Source organism: Garra rufa, chromosome 9, assembly GCF_049309525.1.
Source record: "Garra rufa chromosome 9, GarRuf1.0, whole genome shotgun sequence".
Classification (NCBI taxonomy): domain Eukaryota; kingdom Metazoa; phylum Chordata; class Actinopteri; order Cypriniformes; family Cyprinidae; genus Garra; species Garra rufa.
The window spans coordinates 16,022,085-16,028,084 of NC_133369.1; positions in this window are offsets into that span (position 1 = coordinate 16,022,085).

Consider the following 6,000-nt stretch of genomic DNA (forward strand, 5'->3'; position numbering starts at 1 on the left):
CTTCAGCTTCTCTTCAAACGTTCAATCCAATCAAATGCTCTCTATAATTATAGCGTCCCGCCCCCTACACTATAAATAGATGCTGAAGCTGTGGCTGAGATCGGTCACTTGTTCACAGTGTTAGTGTTTTCTGCATGGTGGATAGCATGTAGTGCACAATGTAGGTGATAGGGAACAATTTAGACAGTGTTTGCTTTCCATTGGGGCAAATGCAGTCTAGTTTTGCGTTGTGTCAGTCACAGTCTACTCCAGACTTTGGTTTTGGTCCAGAGGCGCGATAGCACGGAGAAGATCATATGTGCAAGTCGGCATGTATTAAACTACACAGCCTCAGCATGATTATGATCACTATTTTGTTTTAGTAAGAGTTTCATATTGAATCTAGGGGGTAATCTATTAGACTGTGGCTGTCATAAGCTGTCAAACACGGCTTTTACCGAGCTCAACAGCTATGACCCAAGCAGATATAAATGGAACGCTATTGGCTTTTTTAAAAAAGTAGGCGGGGCTGTGCGATATGTCTCGAGCTGTTTTCCTGTTTCAGTTAAAATTTCGTCACCACATAGAATAATGCGTGTTTCAAGTAGTGATGGGACGTTCGGCTCTTTTCAAAGATTCGGCTCTTTTGGCTCGGCTCCCTTAAAAGAGCCGGCTCTTACGGCTCCCAAATGGCTCTTTATTTAGTATCACTCTAGTATCACTCTCCCTTCTATTTTAGCCCAATTTTTCAGTTGTGAATGTTTCGTGTATTGGTAAGCAACTTTTTAATTCCTTATTTTCATTAAAAATCATTGAATTTAATTGAATTTGAATTGAATTTTAATTTCAATCAACATCACTGAAATGCAGCCAGATGCTGCTGCTTTTTCGTTTTTCACTCATTTTTTTCACTTTCTCCCAATGGACTCGCATTTAATGTTTCAATGATATTGTCTCAAGCTAATATAACAATTTTTATCATGGCTATCACTGTAGGGACAGTTGCAACACACTGTTGCAACCATCCCAACATGCTGTCCCTTTACCACAAAATTGATTTAAAAGCTTGCCATTACATTACATAATTGTAATTTTATAACGATAATAGAAATTAACCCCTTTAATAGTTAGTTATCTCTCCTTTTTTAAGTAAATAGGTAAAAAATGTACTTGTTACTCAAGAATGTTTTTCATTTACTATTCTTTGGTTTTTTATTGTGGGGACAGTTGCAACATTTCACTTTGTCTATTTAAAGGTTGTATCAGCGATTTCTAGCCTAAAACATAAGTGTCAATTTCAGCTTACCTTTCTTCAGGATCCGCTCGCTGCCTGCCCCATAAATTGTCTGTGAAAAAACCGCGTCTCTCTGGTCAGCCTAGGGTCCGAGATATGCCAAAAAAACAATCGGCACTACCAACCTTTCCCCACAAAAACAAACATTGTTCCAACCAATCAGCGTCAGGGGTTTGGTGTTGTGGACTTTCGCTCCGCCTCCCTCACATCCCTGCACCAGTAGGAAAGTCCACAACACCAAACCCCTGACGCTGATTGGTTGGAACACTGTTTGGTTATCTGTGGTGTGTTGATAGCGCCGATTGTTTTTTTTGGCATATCTCGGACCCTAGGCTGACCAGAGAGACGCGGTTTTTTCACAGACAATTTATGGGGCAGGCAGCGAGCGGATCGTGATGAAAGGTAAGCTGAAATCGACACTTTATGTTTTAGGCTAGAAATCGCTGATACAACCTTTAAGTGTAAATTGTACGTATATTATCATATGTACGCATGTTGCAGCAATATGGGTGAGTAGCTGACAGATGTGGCTTTATTGTATTAAAATTTCGGCTTTCTAATACAAACAGTCTCTGAGAAACTAAAGGAAATGCAAACAGTGTTGCAACTGTCCCCACTCTCCCCAACCACTACACTCGCTATCGCTTCTTTCCTCACATAATGGTACGATCCATAAGGGTCCTCCCATGTGATTAGCCGCATGGTGTTCCCAAATGAAGCCCCGCCCCTACTTACGGCAGAAGATTCGGCTCTCCCCAACGGGAGTCGGCTCTTCTCGTTCGCGACAAAGAATCGGCTCTTAGAGCCGGCTCGTTCGCGAACGACACATCACTAGTTTCAAGGCACTTCAGATCAGTGCACCTTTAAATGCTGCTACTCAAACCGTTATCATTTACATGTGTGGACTGGAGCGTCTAAAACTCCATCACTGCATGTTGTTGTGAGTTTGGGTATTATCGTTCATCTGGGAACACAACACGCGCAATTTCATCGGATCTGTAAATCATTTATAAACAAACACAGGAGATATATAAGCAAACACAGGAGAATACACCATTATATGCTCATCGCAATTTCAAAATAAAAGTTTCTCACTCTGAATTTACACATTTTGATGTCCACATATTCAAAAAAAATCACAGTGGCTGTAGGTTTTCTATCATAAATAAATGAACATATATTAAAGATTAAGTGGACATTTGAATTAAATGTTGAGTCAGTATTAAACAAGGATTAGATCCCGCAGTAAAGTGTGACAATCGTCAGGCCGTTGGCGCCCTCTGCAGGCATTTGTTATAATGCGTAATGTACATTAGCTCTATAGTTGTAATACATTATATATTTTAACAGTTTTGTTCAATAAAACCATATGATTACTTGCTTTTGATACTTTATTATAACTAATTATTATTATAATTTTTTTTTTTAAAGATTTAGTTTTTGGCATTTTTGCCTTTATTATGATAGGACGATCAGACATGACAGGAAGCAAAGTGGGAGAGAGACAGGGGGCAGGATCGGGAAAGGTCCTCGAGTCGGGATTCGAACATGGGACACCCGGAGCGCGACGGCGCGCTGCCCACAAGGCTATTGGCGCCAGAACTAATTATTATTGCATTATTGCTAGTGTATATATGTCTTAGGGCTGTGCAATATGGACAAAATAATCATATTGCGATTTTTTGAACGAATATTGCGATTGCGATTTTATTTGCGATTTATTTATTTATTTAATTTTTTTTTTTTGCTTTTTCAAACAAGCTACTGTCACGCTGTAGGCAGGAACAAACGAACAACGACGTATTTAAAGACGTACATTTAATAAATCCAAATGGGAACAGGCAGACACAGGAACACGGAGTAGAAACATCAGGAATAACATTAAAGACCAACAAGAGTACAGGGGAAAACACACACCTTAAATACACAGACTAATTACAAACACAGGTGTCGACGATGAGGGGGAAACCAAAAACATTCAGAACTGCGGGGAAAACTGGGAGAAACCAAATAGAAAGTCCGGGGGTGTGACAGCTACATACATACATTCTAAATGTATTCAGTGCACATTAAGTGCATAACAAAACATTTCACAATTAAATAACATAGTATTAAGTTTAATAAACAAAAATGTAGTAAAATTGTCTTTAAAACAGACAACATAAAATAAATTAGCCATGTTACTTTTTCCCCCGGTACTTTAGCCTACTTTGTGTAATAACGAAAACATTCATTTCAGTGGAAAAATAAGTCCAAAACTCTCTATTTTAACATTTTGAGGGCTCTACAATCTTTTGCGCTTTTTTTTTTTTTTTTTTAATGTGTTTTAATTTTTCTGATAATCAAAAAGCATAAACATTTATTTATTTTTAATCAAATGAAAAATAAACCCTTTTAATTTTTGGCAAACAAACAGAAGTTTACTGTTAAAATCAATCATGGAAGAAAAATTATATTCAGTTTAAAACGTTTAAATAATAATTAAGTGGTTATCTTGTTGTAATATAATTTTTTTTATCATATATATTGTTTTATGTAAATTATTTCAATAGGAATATATAAAAACCTACATTATACTGTACAAATGTAATACAAGACTAATATTGTTCTGCTTCATGTTAAACCGTGCTTTTATTTTGACAGGTTGCCGTGAAGTTTCTGTGTGTACAGATATGATGCTAGTTTTCTCAAATGAAAGGGTAAAAGTGAAACTCACAGCAGCTTTGGAGATTGAGTGTATCTGTTCATGTGAGATGCAAATGCCAAAAATTAGCGGGAGCGTCACGTGTGCTTCAGTATGCATGCATGTATGCATGTAGTAAAGCAGTGGTTCTCAATCCTGGTCCTGGGGGACCCCTGCTCTGCACATTTTGCATGTCTCCCTTATTTAACACACCTGGTTGAGATCATCAGCTCATTAGGAGAGAGATCCATGAACTGAACTAACAAGCTGAAGATCTCAATCAGGTGTGTTAAATAAGAGAGACATGCAAAATGTGCAGAGCAGGGGTCCTCCAGGACCAGGATTGAGAACCACTGTAGTAAAGAAAGAAATACGCATCTCTGCCATTCAAACATACAGAGGCAAACGGAACATGCAGGATTCATATTAAAACGGTCTTTTTGCATTTCAGTTTTCACAGACACTAGTCAATATCGCGTTTTGAATTAAGTGACAGACCAACTTTTGATTTATTAATTCAAAAATCGACGAATTACGTGGCATTCCGCGCTACAGTAGATTCCGTTTTTATGAATGGAGTCCGCGATCCAGTCCGTGTTTTCGCGGAGGAGACATTGTAATCACGCGAACATGAAGAGACAGAAATGACATGTATTGTAAATAAGATAAATAACATAATGCAATTTAGTTTCTTTAATAAAAGAACTATGTATATACCTGTTCTATAGGAAAGATCACCTTAAATGACTTCTATTGTGATCTGGCGCTATATCGAAAATAAAATGAACTTGACGTTCAAGGGGGGCGGGGGTGCCGTTGGGGGGATAGATAAAATCGCGGTTTAGAAATCGCATGTGCTTAAATCGCGATTTTTTTGCGATTGCGATTAATTGCACAGCCCTAATATGTATTTGAAGTAATTTTAAAGGCTATGGTTTGCTTAGGTCTATTTTTATTACTACAAAAATCCAATTAATCGAATAATCATCAGAAAAATTATCTGATTACTTTATTACCAAATTAATAAAGTGACATCCTTAGATGTGCTGTAGAATATTTTGTAATATTATTTGTGTTAAATGAAACTATTCATTTCTTTCAGTAAAAAACTTTTGAATGGCAGAAAATATAAATTTTTTTTTATTAAACCAGCAAAATAAAATCTGCACATTTTTAGATTCCATTATCATTCTGTCATTGAACTGCTTGAATTCTCGGCAAACTTTGGTAACCAGGATTTTATTCTTCCCCCACACTAAACCACAGTGCACGTTGAAAGAAAATGGTCGGCCCACCTCGTTCTATATCAAGAGTCCCTGCATACTATCCACACTATATGCCCTAAATAGTATTGAGAATTACTACTACAACATAGAATTTAGGATGGATAGTGTGCACATTAGGACGCAGCCAATGTCAAGAGTTTTGATAAAAGAGATTTGGACCAAAAAAAACAAATAATATCCAAAACAAAGACAGTTTTAAACCTTTAAGCCAGAATCAACTGAGTGAAAAACTCTTGTGGCGCCCATGTGTTTAGGAGTAACAGGAAAGGTGGATCAAATGATATGCACATGGAAGTAATTAAACTGTGAAGAGAGACTTGACTGATTGAGAAAACCAAAACCAGAGGCCATGACATGTCACTTCACTGAGGCAAATCTTTGCATGCATGATTATTTCATGCTAGTTTCCTGCCTTGTGATTTCAGAGGTCAGTGTTTGACACAAATATTAATAGGACAACATTAAATCATTTACTGTTTTTAAGTCAGAAATTGATTTTGGAGATTTGGTAACATGCCGCCCAGGCATCAAAAATCTTTGGCATGCATGCCACCACTGGAATGTAGCAAATAAACATCGACACACAAGCGATAAGAGAGAGAGGAATATTATGCTAATACATTATAGTAGACAAATATAAATGGATGACAGTATAGAGTATATTTCTAAGCCCATGCACTAGATCTGACTCCAATTTTACAACCAGTTGCCTTCCTTATGGTGCAGTCTGAACCTCAGCTACAAGTGTATTCCACAAT